Source organism: Carassius auratus, unplaced genomic scaffold (assembly GCF_003368295.1).
Source record: "Carassius auratus strain Wakin unplaced genomic scaffold, ASM336829v1 scaf_tig00011627, whole genome shotgun sequence".
In the NCBI taxonomy this organism is placed as follows: domain Eukaryota; kingdom Metazoa; phylum Chordata; class Actinopteri; order Cypriniformes; family Cyprinidae; genus Carassius; species Carassius auratus.
In genome coordinates, this window is record NW_020524224.1 from 36,807 (window position 1) to 58,857 (window position 22,051).

The 22,051-nt window shown below is 35.2% G+C and overlaps 1 long non-coding RNA gene across 1 annotated transcript; it reads left to right on the forward strand.

Moving 5' to 3' along the window:
• The first annotated feature begins 3,524 nt into the window (after window positions 1-3,524).
• LOC113073218 (uncharacterized) lies at window positions 3,525-9,800 on the forward strand. Its single transcript, XR_003280463.1, has 3 exons — window positions 3,525-4,234; window positions 7,990-8,052; window positions 9,521-9,800. It is a non-coding gene; the product is annotated as an uncharacterized LOC113073218 (long non-coding RNA).
• Window positions 9,801-22,051: the final 12,251 nt, after the last annotated feature.

The following is a 22,051-nucleotide window of genomic DNA, read 5'->3' on the forward strand; positions in this document are numbered from 1 at the left end:
TATATATATATATATATATATATATATATAAAACAAGAACAAAACTAGCTCAAACAGTAGAGAAATTGTGCTTGCAACACTAAGGTCATGGGTTTTATTCCCAGGGAACGCATGAACTAATAAAATAAATCAGTGTAAGCTGCTTTGGATAAAAGCATCTGTCAACTGCACAAATATATAGTATTAACATACTTTATACAAATTATTAATTGATACTAACATTATGCTATCACAGTTTTTTTCTTAAGGAATTAGTTTTAGATATGTTTACTGTAAAATGAGAACTAATTTCTATTTCTATATTTTTATTAACTTTTGATTTGTTTTGAATTTTTGAATAAAACTGTGAGTCTTGATTGAAGTAAACAAGGTTGGATGATAATTTTGCATTGCTGTCCGCCTCGGTGAGCGATGTAGCTTTGGGTCTGTGGCGAGGCTGGCTAGATTCCCATGGCACAGAGAGCAGCTGCCTGAGTTTCAGGGCTCTGGATAAAACTGTTTTTCTTCCATGCCGAGAGAGCGTAATGACAGTAGGGCCCTTTGGGCCTGCCAGCCATCTGCAGGTACAGGTACTCACACTCTTCCACCTCTCTCTCTCTCTCTCTCTCTCTCTCTCTCTCTCTCTCTCTCTCTCTCTCTCTCGCTCTGCACAGCGCTGCTCCAGCTAACTTCCTTTGCACTTTACACTTGTTGAGCGTCCCCTTTCCATCTGTCCATCATGGCGCCTGCCCGTAGTCTTGGCATGCATGCAGTGCATCTGCTGCCAAGGGAAGGACAGAGAGAGAAAAAGAGAGATGGTGAGAAGGAGAGCAATAGCAGGCAGTATAGGGCAGATAGCATATGACATTGTGACAGCAGACAGAGGTCAAACTCAGCAGGCATATTACCAAGCAATATCATCAGTAGTGGCACTGTGGGCCTGAACCTCAGGGGCCAGCTTCTCTGCCACTGTGCCCAAATCCCGAAATCTGTCTTTGTTTGTGCTATATGTTAATTTGATGCAATTACAGTGTCCATACGGTATAAATCAGCAGCTCATTGTTGATCTGTGCTGAATTTATTTTATGGTTCTGCAAGATTCTGCATGTGTGTGGTTTACCTAAACATAGCTGTGCCATATGAAAACTCACTAAGCCGTCGTGGGATGACCTAGATAACTGAAGCCGAAACGCTGCTCACCCACATAATAATGGTGGATAATTTATGCAGGATTGGCTCGTTTTTCCTCTTCTAATCATGGCGGTTATCTGGAAATAAAGAGCAGCTGCCATTTTCTGCACCTCACAGAAATTCTGTATTTTAATACAGAGTAATCTCAAACATTATAGATGCATTTGCACACTGTATAAAATGATTGTTATTTTAACAGTAAAAGACTTTAAAAATGCTACAGTAAAAATCTGTTAACTGTAAGTTTCCATACTATATTCGGTGAAAAAATGTAATAACTTTTAATGTTATTTTACAGTAAAATTCTGTTAAAAACAAGTTTTTTGGAAGTGAAAAAGAAGTCATTGTATAATGTACAGTGACAAAACATAAATTGACCCTCCCAGAATTCCCAGCATGTTTTTTTTTCATGTTTCTTCTTAGTTTTTTCTTATCAGTTGTGTACATTAGAGTTTAATCTTACTTCTAATGTTGTTAAATTAATGTTTATTGCATTATTTCAGTATCATGTGTCACCATAATGGGGTTTAATGTTAGTGTGAATGACACTGTGCACCTTCTATATAAGTCATGCCCTCCTCAGCTCATAGAAAAGCTGTATGTGATGAGATTTGGTTCATCATTAGACTTTCTCATCACCACCAATTTTTGGTGGTTATCATTACAATGGTTCAAAACAGATATTAGTACTTCAATATGTTGGTTTATTAACATTACATCAGTTAATGAAATATGGTATTTTATTGTAAATTTAAGTTAAGTCTGTAAAACTTAAAATGCTGCTACCATATTTTTTACAGTGAAGTTCTGGCAACCACAGCTGACGGTATTTTACCGTAAATGTCACAGATTCTTTTTCTTTTTAAGTGCAGGTAATATTTATATTGAGAGAATTATGATTTCAAAAGAAAAGGCTGTGGAAGTCATGCCTAAATGCAGTTCATTTTAATTACAGATGAAGGTAACTAATTAAAATAATTATTAAATTGCATTTGAAGAGTTGAGCAGTTCAATTTATATACAGTCTAACCGAAAATTATTCAGACACCAGATATAATTTTTGATATAACTAAATATATGACAACATAACTATTGCAAAATATGTATGCTTTTATTGCCATATAATTTTGTTGTTATGTCACTTTTATTGCTTTTCTTTTTTAATATGTCTATATAGTTTTTGTTGATTTTATTTCAGCTTTAGTTTTAAACTGTAGGAAAAAGAGAAATATTGGCTGAAATAAAAGTTAGATTTTTTTCTTCAAATTAAATTTTTACTTTTAAGTTATAATTCTTTATGGTTTTATTATTATTATTATTATTTAACTATATCTTTTTATACACACACACATGCACAAAGACACTTTATTAATAAGCAGCAAATTAGGATTTTTTTGAGGGAAAAGTCATAGTTAATTATGAATATATGTTCTCTATTTTAAAGTGATACCATGAAAATGAAATCAAATTTCTCCATTTATTTTTCAGTCCCTCACTCACGTGTTCCTGTGTGCTTAAACACACAGTCATTATTTTATGCCGCTATCATGACCCCTGCACACATTCGGCATGTGAGCTGGAGAGACGGAGGGGAGGAGGGGTGGAACATGATGGTGTCTTTCTTTCTTTGCCTTTCTCTGTCCTTGTCACTCCCTCTTTTCCTCTTATTCCATTTTTTCGTTCAGTTTGCCTCCAATTTTCCATCTTCCGTGCTCTCTTTGTCATTCATCTCCTGTTCGTTCCATACACACTGACACACAATGGATAATGAAAGCCAAATAATATCTCTGTTTGGCAAAATGCGTTCAGCCTAAAGTGCACCGAATCTTCAGTTAATCTCTCCCTGACTGTGTGTTTATATATTCTCAACTAAAGTAGAATGTGATTTGAAATAGAAGAGATCTAATGTAATTAACTAATAAATTTAAGGTTAAAAATAGTGTGTACAAATACTGCTTCATACCGTTGTAAAGGTGTGTAAAAATACGCAGTGCTCGTGCATGTGCGCCTGCATGCTTTCATGACTGTGTGTTTGTGTGCTCGCTGGCTCCCACAGACAGTTAATAATGTTGCATATTAATCAGGGCCCAGGCGCCCTATGGCGGATCAAAGCCTTCAGGTTGAGATTTTCTGCCATTAATTTTCTGAGGATGTGGAAGAGGCATTTAACCCAGCTGGGGCTGCCAAATAGAGAGCAAATCGTTCAATGTCCTTCCCATTACATTCTACTAAAAACCTTAAATGCGGCTTAAAGGGATAGTTCTCCCAAAAATCAAATTAAAAAAACCATCCAAACCATTATGACCTTCCTTTGTGGAACACAAAATGAGGTGTTTAGCAGAATGTCTGAGCTGCTCCATACGTTGAAAGTAAATGGGGACCAGGTGCATAAATGAAAAAATAGCTCCATAAAAGCATCATTAAAGTATTCCATATCACCCAAATGCCCAAAGTCTTCTCATGTCAATGTTTCATTATTATTATTTATCTCTTAAACTAAACAATCTATTTTTTGGTCTGTTTTTTGTATCTTGTACTCTGCCAAAATATTTTTTAAATGCCTTTAGATTATTTTTTATATTAATTAATTGAATGATTAATTCATTTACTTAATTTACAGACTTAAATGAGGCAAGAGATTTTTGGTTTGTTTGTTGTACCTTGTACTGTTTGGTGTAGCTCTGCCGAAATGATAATAATTAAAAAAAGACTTTTAAAATTCCTTTTTAAATGTGGTTTTCTTAAGGTGTAGCTGATTTTTATGCATCTAAATTTGTGTTATCCATATTTGCGCACTCTTTCCCAAAAACATGCCATTTTAAATCATTAAACATTCATTAAGCTCTTGTTTCTTTTCGTGTTCTTATATTGTCCAGGTCCAAGTCCAGGTCCAGGTTAAGCATGACCAGGTGCAGAGAAAAGTCTTCTTGCTTCCTCTCAGCTGATTAGTGGAGCCGGTTGATTGGTGCAAATGAGGAAGCTTTTATCCTGCTTGAGTATAATCTGCTTGCATCTTTATTGGCTAAAAGCAGGCGTGATGCTGGCATGACCCAGGCTGGCCCAGGTACTGTCCTTAGAAAGGGTACTGACACTAATGTCTTCTGACACACACATCCCCCATGCCCTTCATGTTAAAGGTACACACACAGACATGCTGCAGAAAAAAAATCTCCAAACCTTATGCATGCACTTCTTTAATTACACTTCTTTTGTGAAAAATATTTGTTATAATATACATCATATTAAACTGCACATTCTTAGTGAATGCGAGCAGGAACGTTCAGCGCTTTGGAGCTGTTGGCTTTGGCGTAATGGCTGCCTGTTTCCTTCTCATCTTCTTTTGTCCTTAAAGGACGCTGCCTTGCCTAGCTGCACAGATCCTTGGAGCATCTTTCCTATCTGTCTGTCCCTCTCTGTGCTGCAACACAGCCTGTTATTTCAAAGAAAGTGCAACCTTTGCCTTGGGCCTTAATTATGTTCAATTTGCCAACCCGAGCCTGAAAAATTCAGAGGGTAAAAAAGCTCTATGACCTATTTATTAATGCTGCGTTGGGTTTAAAGCTATACTGAGATCAGCACTGCATCACTCAACAATAACACCCATCTCTGGAGAACAGACTTCAATCGCGTTGTACTCCTCTCTTACAGCGGGAATTCATTACTTTATAATAGATCACTGGCCAATTAATCATTATTAAAAGAAATTTGTAGTTAAGTGTGATTTGTAATTGGTGTATATTGTTGGAATTGTACATGAAATGTATATAATATAATATGTATATATGTGTGTGTGTGTGTGTGTGTGTGTGTGTGTGTGTGTGTGTGTGTGTGTGTATAAAATAAATATATATATTAGTAAATAATAATAATAATAATAAATAATAACAAAACGTATATTTCTAAAATATATCTAAATTATTTATTATATGTTATTTTATAACAATATCTAACAAGGTTTTCTTTTCTCGAAAGAGGTAAGTGATTTTTTTGTACCTTGTACTGTTTGGTTGAGCTCTGCTCTAAAGCGGTGGAAGAGAGAATTCTTTGTGTCGATACAGAAGGAAAAGCATGAATGATTTATGGGTCAATCTGAAGGTTTCCCCAGCAGTGCAGTCACTGCTTCAGCCCTACTGCAGGCAGAGACCCCTTCCACCCCGTCAAACGCTACCTTCTGCAGTCATGCAAATGAGAACATTCTCCAGCCAAGGCATTTGACAGTTAGTTTTATTTTTAGAGCTTGTCCGATTTATCAATTAAGGCATGCAGTTCTTATAGTCAAAGAGGATGAAAGAGAGAGAGAGAGAGAAAAAGAGAATGTGCCATTACTGTCACACCCTTTGTTTATAAACATGGAGAAATATTAATCTAGATTTATCTAAATGGGGCATTATTATAGAATCTGTTGGAATACTGGAAAAGGAAAAAAAATGTTGGCCTGTATGCTCCGTGCCAGTCACTCAAATATTAAGTGTGCAATGGTAGTCTGACATGTTACAGTACATGAGTGTGGCATTCATCATTTATGTGTGTGTGTGTGTGTGTGTGTGTTTGTGTGTAAATGTCCACTGTCGTTTCACCTTCCTCTCTTCTCTATTGCACACACCTTGACATCTTCACAAAAAGATACCATATTCAGTTCATATGTGAAAGTCATGAACTACAAAGCGACTTAAATATTTAAATGCAGAAAAGATGCATTTGTTTTAACAGTCACTGTTCATCCACAATGCATTTGGTCCCATACAAAAAATATCACTGAAATTTACTGTTGGCAGGTTAGGATGAAATTTTGCATAGTTATAATAGATGGAAAGCAAAATATCCTCACTGTTACCCTGAAGCTCAGAGCAGATATAGAATCCAGGCTGCAGTTTCACCCGCTCCCTTACTGAAAGCACTGAGGATTTCAAGAGCTTACATTATTTGATGCCAATAATGGCTGATTTATTTGTGAATGTTTCTTACAGCAATTATCTTTGATATCTATTGGTGTTCAAATTAGTGTGTGACTCTTAGAATGACCCTGATATGACATAAATGGTGGGGGGAAAGGAGCATTCCATCTCTCTAGCCTTAATCACTCTTAATATTCATAGTTATTTTCAGCTAGGTTATTTTCACTGCCTTAACTCTGAGAAGAAGAAACTCTACAAATCAAATGATTGCTTTTGTAAGAAATTGTTTTAATTATTTTTTTTCTTTTTAATAAATGTATATATTTTTTCAGCTAGGATGATTTAAATTGATCAAAAGTGACAGTAAAAACATTTATTATATTACAAAATATTTATATTTCAAATAATGCTGTTCTTTTGAACTTTCTAACTATCAAAGAGTCCTTAAAAAAAAAGAAGTGTTAAACTGTTCACAAAAATATGAACATTTTCAACATCAATAACAATAAGAAATATTTCAGAATATTAGGGGCCGTTTACAGGACAAAATTTTAAGCCAAAAACATTTTGGGGACTGAAAACACGTATTTTTGCAAACGGGTTTCAATGTGCAAGTTTTAAAATGCCACCGTTATGGGAATCTTTGAAAACATGTACATCCTTATATGTGTTAGGTATGCAGACAAGCGCCATATGTGACAATTTTAAAGACAAGTGCGAACAAACATACTCAACAATGCGGAGTACATGGCACTGTTGTTACTGCTGAAGAGTTTGCTAATGATTTTTCAGCAAAGTTTGGATTTACTTCAATATTACAACCAACAGTGGAGACTAGGGGCGCTCCGATCGTTATGCGCATCTCGTCAGTAAAGCCGGTTATTTAATCAGCGGTTAATTCCATCAGGTGCATGATTTCACATAGAGCAGCTGTTACTACACAGAGCTGTTGTTAATAGAGAAGATGCGCAAATCCACTTCATTTTCAGCGTTTTTTGGCGCATCTTCTCAGTTAACAACGGCTCTGTGTAGTAACAGCTGCTCTATGTGAAATCAGGCACCTGATGGAATTAACAGCTGATTAGAAAACCGGCTTTACTGACGAGATGCGCATTAACGATCGGCCGATCGTGATCGGAGCACCCCTAGTGGAGACGCATCATATACATCATATAATCATCACTTCCCTACATGTACTGTTTACTAACAAGGTTACATGCCAACTACTGGTCTGGCATATGTAATACAGCGTTTTTGGCCATTTTCGCGAATATGTGAAAACGCGAATTGTTTTGAAAAAGTTGTTGTGTATATGTGAAACTCTTTAAAAATGCAAGAGAAACACTTTTCCGTTTTTGACTACATCGTTGTTGTGTAAATGTAGCCTTAGAATCATTCCTGAAGGATCATGTGACACTGAAGACTGCTGAAAATCCAACTTTGCCATCACAGAAATAAATTAGATTTTCAAAAATTATAAATAAAAAAACCCCGTTAATTTAAATATTTCACAATGAAAAGTTTATACTGTATTTTTCATCAAACTAAAAAATAAACGTTTTTTTACAAGTGTCTTTTAAAGCAATCTTTCCAGACCCCCAAAACTTTTAAATGGTAATGGATTTCTAAAGATATTTGGATCAAAGACCATTTCAAAATTATCCTCCCTAGATTTGGAATTGCGAAAAATAAGATCAGCTTTCATAGATACAAAACAAACAAATGCTAATAGCCCCCAATTATTTGTGAAAATAATGACTTCTTGCATATTCATATTTGGTCTGAGACTGCTGCAAGTATTAACAATGTGTACTGTATATGCATGCAGTTATATAAATTGTAATGGGTTATTGAAGATGAAGATCTGTTAGAAGTTTCTATAATATAATAAATGCATCCCTTATCTATTCTTTCCTCCCATCAGAGTTAGCCAAGACTGATCCTGTTCGCCACAAGGAGATATATGACCTCCAAAGCCCAGGTGGAGGTAACAGATCATTTTGACAAGATATGAAATATTGATGGTCTTCAGTTTTCATCCATATTAATATGTCGACACCCTCCAATGGCTTCATTTATGGTTATTTGTTTACTTTCAATTGGAGGATAGAGAGATGGAGCAATGCTATATTTAAGGCTCATTACACTAGCTCCATCTCACAAGAGCTGCACCTACAATTCCAGTTAATCGGTGTGTATTGATCGCCCTGATGAAAATGTATTTGATTGTGTTGTGACAGAAAATGTCACAGCGCTAGAATCCTTGTTGGTGGTGGCAAAGAGCTTTCCAGATAGACTCACAACACATTTAAGGCCTATTGTGGCACGATATAAAGACCAAGAGCATCACTAATGCAATTTGACTAGCCCGCGCAATTGTGTGGAAGAAGGTAGCGCATTTTCATGGGAGGAGAGAAGCTTTTAAACTGTCACCTCAACTGTCTCTCCTCCAGAGAGGAAACCTTTTAACGGGGAATGTCCTCTTGTTGGCCTAAGTTCTTTAATGGTGGGAAAACAATGCCCTCCTCCCTATAATAGGGTGATGGGCTTTGGTTTAATAAGCATTTGTCTCATTTTCTTAAGAAAAGACAGCAGACTGGAAATAAGTGATAGTCAAAATGTGGTGAGTTTCTGTATCTCAGCTTGTTCTGAGAGTCTTATAGGGATAGTATATTCGAAAACAAGAAAATATAATTTACTCACCTTGATGTCATTCCAAACATTTTCCACATTTGTTATGACTGTTTTCCATGCTTTTTTTTCTGAGCATTTACTATGAACAGGGAGCTGTTCAAAGCTTTCGAGCTAAAAAAAAAAATGCAAAATCACAGTAAAGGCATCGTGAAAGTGGTCTATATGACTTACACAATATATTTCAAGACATAAAAGAGCTTTGTTTGAGACTAGTGATGCGCAATTTGCCATTGAATCATTCTTTGGGGTTGTTTTTATTAAATCAACATCATTCGGATTAAATAATTCTTGAATTAGACTGATTGATCAAATGACTTGAATTAAAGCCATATATACTGTTTTTATTACATGTGCATGATCTTTTATGGGGCTTTTTCAAGCTTCATTCTCCAAATTTGTGAATATCCAGATTTATGTAACACAATTAATGTGCAATGTGTCATTGAATCATTCTTTGGAATAAGTTTCATTTCAGTGAATCAATTGAACCAGTACACAGATCTGTTTGGTTCAATCATAAATTAGATTAATTTAGTAACAGTTCTTGAGTTCACATCACTGACCCTGTAAGCAGATCATCTGTAAATAATGATTTAAATAAACTGCTTTTATGATACATGCATGAGGTTTTTTTTTCACGAGTCGTGAGTTGAAAGGATTGCTTTGGTGTCCTTTTTCAAGCTTCAGTCTCCATTTATTTAAATTGCATGGAAAAGACTGTTCAAGATATTCATCAGAACTTCTCTTTTTGTGTTCCACAGAAGGAAAAACAGAAAAAGTGAGTAAATGATGAAAGAGTTTTCACTTTGGGTGAATGATTCCTTTAAGCCTGAGGGAGATGAGATGTCAGCCATGATTCAGAAGGGCTTCTTTTATCAATTTGTTTATTTCCACTTCTTGTTGCTTGATCTCACTGGAGAATCACTGGAAAATATACAAGTGAAGTCATTCATTTTGATATTTTTTTCCATACTTACTAACCCACACAGTGCAGTATCATGGAAATAGTTGCTTTTTTGTGCAGTTGTGAAAAGAAATAAAAATAAATAAATTAGCGAAACGCTCAAAGTTCAAGTTTGTTTATTTTAAAAAATGAAAATATTATTAGCCATGACAAAGTTGATGCGCCTGCGTCTCGAGCTTCATGCATGAATAATGTATAGGAAGCCTTGGGCTATAGATTGAGTGTGAATATTCATTAATTTGTTTGCCCTTTGGGAGGTAATGCATATTCAAACAAAGGCGTGCTCAAGTCCCTGTTTGCCAACTTGTCTGTCCACAGTTTGTGTGAGTAAATGATGGAATAAGTGCAGATAGTTCTCTTTAGATGGGCTCGAGTGACTCTGTCTGTCCCTCTTAACTTTACAAGGACATCAAGTCAACTTTGCTAGTGGGTAAATAGTTTAAACTTGGATTACTTCTTTCACAGAAGGAACCCAGCTAGCTCTTTAAGTGCTAAGTCACAGCAGCGCTGGAAATCCTATTACCTGACAGGACAGAATCAGCCCCGATTGAACTGATAGGATGCAGCAGACCTGTGCTGCCCAGGTCACGATTAATAAGCCTCAGAATAGCCAATTGGATTCAAACATGGACTATACCAAACAAACACATTCAGTCTAACTGCACGGTGTGTTCTGGACAAAAGCAATGTCCTTTCCAGTTGTAAACTATTCTGTAACACTTCTCAAGAGATTGGGTATGTTACACTAGCAGGCCACACTGATGCCAAAAATTGATGGAGATATCAGGACCTGAATCAAGGGTTCAAGTTTTGGCTGGTTAACATAACGCTGTTAGCCCCTGCTGGTAAATGATTTAACTACACCATTTTTCATCGAAGCCATTGAAAAACAGTAGTCATGTATTCTGACCAAATGATATATTTAGCTATTATGTATCTTGCAAATAATTTATTAGACGGAAGTTGATGCTTCGCTTGGGCTTATTTCTCTATTTATTTGTTTATGTTTGTTTGTTTGTTTGAAAATAAATGCATTTAGCATCAATGTTTTTATTTAGCTATTTAATTTAATAACACTAATTTGTTTAAGAAGAATTCACCAGCTTCTAACCCTAATTATTACAATTAAATTAAATTAAATTATTATTGTTTAATATTAATAATAATAATAATAATAGATCATTTTAATTGATAAAAAATAACAATTAGATAATTCACCAGCTACTATATTATACCTAATTATTTCAAATGATTTTTTTTTTCTGCTTGACTTCAGCTTACATTGAAAGGACTGTTGTCACCCTGAAGAATGCCACATATAAAATGTGAATTTTTGTAAGGTCAAATTTTGAACTCAAAGATATCGCACTAATCTAATGAAAAGTAAATGATTTACCCCTCCACCTCACATCCTGTTCTGCAAGTGTTTCATTCACACTGGTTCCAGCACCTCTCACCTCCCAATGCTGAAACGCTATTGAGGACAAATTGCTTTTGTTTAGATGTTGATTTGCGCAGAGTTCATCAGCGCCCGTGAGCTGTGCCTGCCCTCGGAGCGAGGGTGGAGTACTGAATGGACCAAGATGAATGACTCATTAGCTGTAGATTGATCACAGGCTGTAGGCCCACACGGTCATTTCACTCTTTAATATTCCAATTTAATTATTCTGCTGGCTCGGCATGCATGTTGACTTTGTAGCACTAATTGACACGTCACTATGTGATATATGAATTATAATAATGAACGTCATTTTGGTTTTAATAGTTTGTGTGTTGTGCACAATCGTGTGTGTGTGCAAGTGCGTTTATGCACCGAGGATTCATAAATACTAAACACACGGGCATTCATCAATACAGTCTAATCAGTCTCTTACCGTCTCAAACACTCTGACCATCAGCAGTTCTATATAAAGTGCCACTGAAAATGTAGATAGAACTACAAGTTTAAACTCTGAATGAGCTAATTCTGTATGTGGGCAAACCCTCAATGCAGCGGGATGACCCAGATAGCCTGTGGGCTTTGGTGGGTTGTGTTCGAGATAAAAGAAGTGTGTGTTTTTGTCATTGTTAACACTTCTTGTTCTGAAGGGTGTCTGTGGAGTTATTTGTCATTGCAGGATTGGTAAACAGACAAATAGCCTGTTTCCATAATGGAATTTAAATAATTCTGTATTTATAGATCACAAGAGTTTATATTTTGCTGTTCTGACTTTTTTCTATAGGATTTGCAATTTTTCACCTCCCAGCCCAATTCAGAAATTTTTCCCACAATATTGAGTTTATATCTCACAATTCAGAATTTCTTATTAGAATTGTGAGTTTGTCTTGCAGTTTCGAGGTTATGCCTCTCAATTCTGACTTTTGTTTTATTTTGCATTTGACACTTTTTATCCTAAAATCCTGACATTAAGAGTTCATATCTCACAATCCAAGCTTTACTTCTCAGAAATGCATGTTTGTATCACATAATTCTGCATTATTATGTCACTTTTCCCTCCAAATTCTGGGTGTACATCTTGCAATTCGGTTATTTTAATAATTTATTTAATAATTTATCAATGCATAGCTGCTGACATCCCTGATAGGCTGCTAGTTAGAGAGATGAATCAAAACCAAACTTAATCTCAAAGGACATAATCTGGGATTATTCCTCATGCAGACACAGATCAGTTTTGGTTCATGTACGATTTTGCTGCAACTTGCACATGCTTGTGGATACAAGTGTGTGTGTGTGTGTGTGTGTGTGTGTGTGTGTGTGTGTGTGTGTGTGTGTGTGTGTCATTTTTTTGTGTATTTGTTGAAATGCGCCCTCACATGTACAGTATAAGTGTATATATACACGTGCATAGCACCAGAGAGTGTGGGAGTGTGGGAGGAGCATGAATCAGTCGAGTGATTTGTGATTGGTTGGTTTTTGGAGTAAGCCTCTGTGTTGCCAGATGTAAGAAACTACTCTGTTAGGCTATAAATGATTATACACGACAGAGCTCAAGAGGCACGTTTTTGACAGAAGACCTCCAGGATTTTCAGACCTGAGTAATATATTAGTCCGTTCTAGGAAATTATTTGAAACGTTCATGCTATAAATAGGTGTATTATTCAGTTTTATAAAGTTTAAGATATTTTTAAAGGAAATACTTGAGATTACAAACATTCCATTCTATAAAAAAGTTGCAATCTTAGTGTTAGTGTTTCAGCAAATATCCAATTTCAGTTATCAATTGCTGATATACTGTTTAATCAATTTATATATTTGAAAATATTTATTTCATATACTGTGTATTCATTTAACAATGAATAAAACAAACAAAACATTTACATATCCAATGTGCTGGATGATAGGCCTGTTTTTTTTTTACAACAAGTTTCTTGCTTCTAGGTTAAAATGACTTGCTTTTAGACTCTAGAGTAATTGTTTTGTGATTGATTGAGTAGGTTGTTAACAAAGAAATATCTGTTTGTTAGTTCAGACAGTGAGAGACAATAAGATGTGCTGTACAGTATCTGAGGTGATATTATGTTTCATACAGTAATGTTGTCCTTCCTCCCTGTGCCACATGGCCTAACCCTAATCCAGAGGTCAAGGGTCTGGCTGGAATGGCAGCCCATCCAGTCTCAGCAGCTTAAAAGACAGATGGGTGCTGGCTGTCTCATTATCTGACCTGGGTTCAACCTGCTGTCCAGCAGGTCTGGAGCGGAGTAGATATATTCATAGGTGTGCATAGACAAACAACCATCCATTTCCAATTGATTTTACCCTTTGAATTATAAGCTTCAATAAGAACTTTGCTTACTGATTGGAACATTTTAACACCACTGATAACAGGAAACAAAAGTGGAAGAAAAGACTGTGCTTTAAATTAATGAATTTATTTATTTTATATGTCTATAGCATTCATCATTGTTTGTGTAACTCTCATTTCAAGCACTTCTGGCTTCATTATCTCCTTTCTTTTGCTTTTTCCTGTTTTTTAGCTTCTTGGATTCAATTTCCAGCAGTGTTTGTTTTAATAAGTTGTTCTCAGACGGACTCCGAGGTTAATGCAGAGCAGAGGTAGCTCTTGCCTGTAGGCACAGCATAAATGAGATTGAATGCTGACTCTCTGTGTGTAGGACTGTTCCCACAGCTCTTAATTTGCTCAGGTTTTGCTCCAGGGACTTCATGTGCCGTGAGACTGCAATTTCCAACCTGATATAAGCCTCTCGGCTCTTTTGGCCAGTTTCTTTACTGCTGTCATATTTATTTACAAGTGTAGATTCATAACGTACATGATCACAAGTCACTACTGGTGCAGTTACTGGATGGTTTAGTACACATTGTGTGCAATAAGAGTTTTGTGGTGCTAAACATAATGGGATCATTGATTTGCAGTACTGTAGTAGAGTATTAGCAATGTAATATCACAAAAACTTAATTTCTATAGCACTTTATACAGTACATATTGTGTCAAAGCAGTGCTAAACAGGAAAATAACGATAAACTATGGAAATGTAATATATGGGTGTGTGAATATATTATATATGGATTGCATCCATGTTGATACAACAATTGCTCTTATAAGGCAAAACTCAAAGCACAGATCAGGAATCAAAAAAGCATCACATTAGATGCTTGAGCACCTGCCCCTTTGCCCCTTGGTGCCCAAAGTGCCCTTTAGTCAAAGCAAAATTTTCTCTATTTTTTATTTTTGGTCATAACGTACACTTTTGTGAATGCCTGCCCGTGCCCAATCTAAATATTAGTAAAATTTCTGAATAATAATTTAGCCGTCAATAAGATGACCCACATGATGACCTTTCACCTGACGATGACCTCCTCGTCTAACCTGGAAGATTCGTCACGCCGCACGAGCATTTTTTAATTGCCAGAGGATATTTTCAACACCGCGGAAGCTGGTAAGTGCTTCATTCTCAGCAAAGTGATTTTGATGTTTATTTACTTATTATTCTTTTACAAGAACGACGTGATGTGACAACATGCAGATATGTTGTTTTTATTGCGGTGTAGCCTGCAGTGTAGAAGTAACGTTAGCGTGCTGTTTGAGGGAGAACAGTTTCAGAGGCGTCATGCCCATTCAAAGATTTCTGAGCCAAATGCAGCTTCCAAAGGACATAAAACAGCCGAATAATCATTTGTATATATTTGATACAATCACTCCGAAGTGATTTGATCGTTCAGTGCACAGCATCAGCTGCTAAATTCAAATCTGTGTTAGCTGGCTGTCGCTGAACCAGAGACAGACGCGTTCGTACAACGCTTCATGATAACCAATCAGAAACGATTCTGTTGCGCTCATGAATGCAATGGCCAATCAGAGACGTGAAGAAGAGTCATCACTGAAACGCGGTGTTTTGTTCACGTGCTCGGTGACTGAATTATTTAACGAATTCTCTCATCAGAAACAACAGAAAGTGCAGCTGTGCATAATGTAATGTAAAGTGCTTCAGTGATTAATTTTTTTTACTTTTAAACTTAAAATTGTCTTTTCTAATCTGTTTCTTTTTCAAAACTGCATCACAGCATTTGCTGCCATATCAATACATAATCCTCCATATCGATACGCGAATCAGCAAGGAATGCATCACAATATATTGCTGTATTGCTATTTTGAACCGCGCTATTTAAAGCCTTGTGCCATGTGCCCCTTTTATACTTTGAGCACCTGTCCCTCCAAAGGTCTCTGCACGGCCCTGCTGGTGTTCAGGGCTCACGCAGAGAAAGGCGCATCAAAACACTTGAAACATCGAATTTGCTTATTTTTGCTCTTGTGCCGACAAATACATACAAAATATGTCAAAATATCCACCATGGAAATTATGCTCGAATAACTGTCAGTTATTTCTTAAGTGAAAGTAAATAGTTGAGGAAAAAATGGGATGTGTATTATATTGGATGCTTCATCGTCTCTTAAAGTGACCGCGCCTAATTTAGCTACTGGCGTCTGTAATGTTAATCCAAGAAAATGAAAGACTCACTGCTCTTGACTGCATTACTTTGTAGTTTTAACAGTCAAACCAAAAATTATTCAGACACCAGATATAATTTTTGATATATATAGCAAAACTGTAATAATGTGAGAAATGTTGAGTGTCTGAATAAATGTAGGTTTGATTGTATATTTCATTTTTACATTGAAGACTATCCAGTGCTATTTTACATTTAATTATTTGGTTTCTATACCTTGACACCTACAAACTTGAAAAAAAATTCAACATTGTGTAAATAGCACAAATAAATAAAAATAAACGAACATACAAATTAAACAATTTCAAACAGGGCCCACTGGTACAACCTTTACCGGGTCTCCGCTGACCCCAGCTACGGCAATTCGAATGAGCCATTTCAATCTAGATTAATTTCAAGATCACAGTGAGATTAATCTAGATTAAAAAAAACATAATCTGTGCCCACCACTAGTAATTTTAAATAAATATTCAGCTGCTAAAAAAACAGCAATGCATTTTATTTAACCTTGTTTTTAATGTGTGCATAACTAAATTATTGTATCATGAACTGGCACTTTTATTGTATTTATAGAAAAATTTGCAAATAGATGCCATATTAATGAATCTAGTAACTAAGCAAACAATGGCCAGTTAATGTATTTTCACTTATTATGACAATACTTTGTGTTTTATTTGTATGTATTTTTGATTAAATGCATGTCTGATATGAAAGGAAGAATTGCTCTGCATTTCACTTTAGATGTTCGCTGCATTTAGCCGTAATCTTCCGTCCCTTTCCAATATGAATGTGGTATGAAACTAGACCCATTTAAAGGAATTTAATGCACCGTAATCTGCTTTCCAAACCCAGATTAGATATTCACATCAGAACAAATCAGCAGGATGACAGAGTGCACAAGCCACAGGCTTTGAGTATATTATTTTTTTCTCAGCATTATTCTGGTTGGTTGCAGGAGCGCTAGGTAATGGGCTCTAGTGCTGGATTTTAACACACACACACACACACACATGCACAAGATTATTCCGGGGAGCTGCCAGAATGAATATTAAAACATTTTCAGATTGTACACGTCCAGTGCCTTATTACTCACATTCTGCGGTGCTAGTCATAAAACTAGCCTAAATGGAAGGTGACATAATACGGAGCTGAAATTGAATAAAATAATGAACACACAATTTAAGATATCAGCGACATCGCTGGATCAAAATGGAGACCATGCCGTGTGTAAAATAAGAACTTCTTTATGACGCAGATGTCTGAACGTGACCCGTGACATCGTTATAATGACCAGTGACAGAGCACCTTTGACACTGTCAGCGGGTGAATATGTGAGTGTTTGTACACAGATGAGTGTGTATGTATTGGGCTGGTTTGTGTGCTGCTGTGCAGTCAGGGAGCAGGTGAGAAAGGTGAGGCGGGGGGGAGCGTAACGATCAGGATGGGCTGTTTTTCAGTCAGGCCTGTCAGACCTGCAGCTCAGCAGCCTGTCAATGCCAACACAAAGCTGAGAGACTGGAATACATTTCATCCCTGGCCTCCTACAGGTCAGCAGTGACAGGCCTGTTCTTCAATTACCAAGCATCACTGCTTTCCCCTTCTCTGTCGCACACAAATACACACACCTGTGCACATGCATGTGTCCTAGTGGTGTGTCAGGATGTATGTATATGGTTTAACTGCATGTATTTTATGTGTGCATATGTATATATGGGTGTTTCCTGTTGACTTCTGGACCTTTCACACAGTGCTAACTATGTCTGACACTGGATATAGGTTTTATGGAGTAGGTTTTAAAAGAAGATACTATTTCAGTTTTTCCACTTCAAAATTTCATGTTCAGTGTGTTACTTGAAGTTTCTTTGCCATTGTTTGTGAATTACTAGCACATTTTTTTCAGTATATGTGTCTTATAGGAGAAATCTTTTTTTTTTTTTTTTTTTAAACCAACAAATGCCATTAACATTTCAAATTAAGTATTGTGTTCAACAGAAAATTACATTTTTGGAATAAAATGCCCGCCTCCTCTGTCTTACCAAAGCTAATTTCAGCTAGAACTTTATGCCAGTAAATACAGTTCAATAAAAATGTTTACACATTTACACACTGTAAAAAGCTGTAATTGTGTGATATTATGCAGAAAAACAAATAATTAAATAATTTAAAATTGTAAATAATGCATAAGAATATTCTGTTGATATATATAGAGGTTTTTTTATATATTTTTTTTATGTATCTCGTGTCTCATGTCTCTTTTCCTGACACTGTAAACAAGCAAATTAATATTTGAATTTTGGGTGAAATTTTTGCTATGTGTAAAAAAAAAATATTTTTAATGCATTTAGTTATTCTTAAATCAATGTTTATTTAAATATATATATATATATATATATATATATATATATATATATATATATATATATATATATATATATATATATTTGTTTTTTGTTTTATTGAGACAAGGGTAAAACATTACAATTTATGCATAAATGTGTCATGTTTAAAAACCTGAAAATAACAGCAAAAGTGGCCATAGTTGAAGAAACACTCAAAGAAATACACAAACTTATTTGTACGTCCATTTCTACATTTTCAGTATGAATGTAATGAATCACTGCATATTGTGTGATATTTATGTGAGTAGGAGGCATAATACATTTTTGCTACATCTCAACACCATCACGTCTGATTCTTGACAAAGCATCATTGTCTCGTATAGATAAACTGTAGCGTTGCATATGCACACAAATGGGGGTTATCTAATAATCAAAGGCTGAACCGAGGACCGTGCATTTTAATGGGACTTCTAGGAGAATAGACACATGGCCTTACAATAGAATAGATTTAGGATAAGTCAATACAATAGCAGATTGACCAGCTGGAGTCTGTACTCTCTGACCCGGGTCAGCAACCATAATAGATCCGATTCCATGCCCTCTTATTTAATTACATGCTCCTTTTTAAATTGGAAACAGCTCCTTTTGGCATAATTTTCAGTAATGATTGTCCATTTACCCTCTTTTCCTTGATTCTTCTATTCAGATACGTTGTGTTCTATTCATATTCATTATAGTAAGTTTAAATCATTTTTAATGCATAATGGTCGCAATTCTATAGAAGCCTATTTCTGCGATGAGATAAGGTAATGGTTGGTTTTTTTATCTCAAAATAAGGACTTTTCCCCTCAGATTTCTGAGATTCTATCTCACAATTCTGTCTTTTTTCTCACAAGTTTTTGAACAATTAAAAAAAAATTCTTTGAATTCTGAGTTTACATCCTGCTATTGTTTTTTGTTGTTGTTGTTTTTTTTGTTTCTTTTTCTTTTACTGTGATTTTTTTTTATCTCACAATTCATACGTTTTCTTGCCATTCTGAGTTTGAATTAGATTTAAATTATCAGTTGACCCATAATATTAATTGTCATATTTTAATCTTCCTAATTTATTTCAAAAGATATATGACTTATTTTCATTCATAAATTGCATACTATGTTAACACTAATTTTGTCATGGTTTAAAATGATTCAACCTGAAGTTGTTAACTTCTTTCTCCAAAGAGTTTGCTGACTTTGTTGAGTGTGTAACACTACAATCAACAACCAAATAAAATTAGACTTTTAATTATCTTTCACTCTGCTTCATGAACACAGTATCATTCCTATAGTTATCTAATCTTTTATTAAATGTAATTTGTTATTAAAATAAAAGGTAGGAGGCGTATTGTCAGGTTCAGTTCTTTTTATATTTTGTTATTTTAACTTTCAGCGTGGTGATTTATGCTTTTGAGGTGCTTGCTGAGAAAGTGTTTGCTTTGCTCTTTGCTTTCAACCCCTTTTCAGAGAGATTCGTGTTGCCTGAAGCTAACCATGATGTCAGATATAAAGGAACTTCATGTTTCTCTGTGGCTGAAGTAACCAAACAGTTCTGGATAGACGGTAATGGACATGCTTACCATTAACAGAGAGATGGGCTCAACAAAACACAGGCCTCGGAGGTTTGAATCTGTGGGCATCTATTGTTAGCTGTGAATGCCTGGCTGCCATCCCATAATATCTTGAGAGCTCTTTGTTCGCTCAAGCCTGTCACCAGCTCTTTTCCCTCACATTCTCTATAAGCTGCTTTTGCCTGATAGGCAGTTTGTTGTGGATTTCCCTCTGATATCTTCTGAAACGGGCCGATTGGTTGACAATATGAAACATTAACTAACTAAACTACATAAAAAAAATTCATAAGTGGTAAATCACAATCTTTATTAGCTATTTGTCTTTCATTCTTTGAATCTGGCATATTTTCCTTAACATATTACCTATATATGATAAAAATCTGTTCCAAATATCTCACTTTGGGTAGTTGTAATTATTATAATTTTTTTTTTTTGAAAATGAAAATTTGATTTTTAACTAACATTTAATTCCTAATTTATATATATATATATAAAATAATAAATTAAAAATAGTTATACTGTTAAATATTACTGCAATTTAAAATAAATGTTTCTTTATTTTAATACATTTTAAAATGTTATTTATTCATGTGATGGCAAAGCTGAATTTTCAGCATCATTACTTCAGTCTTCAGTGTCACACGATGCTTCATAAATCATTCTAATATGCTGAGTTGATGCTCATGAAACATTTCTTCTTATCATAAGGAAAACAGTTATTCTGCTTTATACATTTATGGAAACCGTAATATGTATATTGTTCAGGTTTCTTTGGCAAATGTATATTTCTTTTATTTTAAATCAATCTTTTGTAGCATTATCAATGTTTTTAATATCACAATTTAATGCATTCTTGCTGAATAAATGTAATATATATATATTTTTTAATCTTACTGAATCTATATAGCATATCACTGCATAGCATACAAATAATGTTTGTTTTTTGCAATTTTTGGGAATACTTGGTCACTATAATATATTATCCAAAGAGGTGGAGTTCTCCATACCTGTATGCAGCAGCAAATTCCCATTTCTCTAAGAATTATGTCCTGTGTCTCAGAGGCTCTAAATCAATAACCGAACCACTGATGGAATTTGCAGCATGAGTGCGTGCAGAACTCAGGCCTGGTTCTGGTCAGCCCGGTGTGCTTTCTTATTCGACACTTTTTATTTGACTTTTCAATGCAAGAGGGATTGTATTTTTCATTAGGATTATTCTTTTCTCTTTTTTCTACTCTCGATCTAGTTCCCCCAGGCTGAAAGAGATTGATATATTTTGTATAAGAATATATTGTGCGTAAGAGCATTGTGCACCTAATTCATACTGATGGATCCAGGTCAGCCCAGTGAGACGGCCTGACGGGTTTGTTCCTGACCTTGACTTAAAATCTGGGATTGTAGGAATAAAAATGTTGAATTCTGAGAAGCTGCGTTCTGGATATTGATTCCCGTGGAACAACAGTTTAAGAAATCATCAGATTAAATGCAATTCATATGACTCATCAATCTTCAAAGCAAAATTTTTTAATGACTACATTCAGTTCCCATGTTTTATTTACTGTACTACTTTTGCCTTTTAAACAAATGACGCTTAAAGGAATATTCCACCTAAAAAATCTAATTTGCTAAAGATTTACCAACCTTCAGGTAATCCAAGATGTAGTTTAGTTTGTTTCTTCATTACAACTGTTTTGGAGAAATTTAGCATTACTTCACTTGCTTGCCTTTGCAGTGAATGGGTGCCATCAGAAGGAAAGTCCAAATAGCTTATAAAAACATCACAATACTCCACAAGTAATCCACACGACTCCAGTTCAGCAATTAATAACTTGTGAAGTAAAAATCTAAGTGTTCATAAAAAGAAAATAAAAAAGAAATTTGTCTTCTAAACAAATTTTTGAATATTTCTGTCTGCTAACTTGATATGTGCATATTTCTCTCACAAATCAGACTAAACGTTTTCACTGGAGAAAGCAATGTTATTGATAGAGGAGCAAGAAGCAACTGTTTTTTATTAGCTTTTTGGACACTCGTTCTGACGGCACCCATTCACTGCAGAGGATCCATTTGGTGGGCAAGTGATGTAATGTTACATTTCTCTAAGTCTGTTCTGATGAAGAAGCGAACTAATTTACATCTTGGATGGTCGGAGTGTAAGTAAATGTTCATTTTTGGGTGAACTATTCTTTGAAATATGTAATTATTCTTTTGAAATAATTAGCATTGAATTGTATTTTCTTTATTTCCATTTCAGGACATTTTGGCTAGGTTATATCTTGATGTAAACTCTGTCCAAGTATCCTGGCTAAAGAAAAAAACATTCTCTTAAAGTGGCAGAAGAAGAATTGAAATACTGGAATAAGTCCTGCAAAACAGAATTAATCTAGCCCAAACACTTCTTTATTTTCTAACCTTGT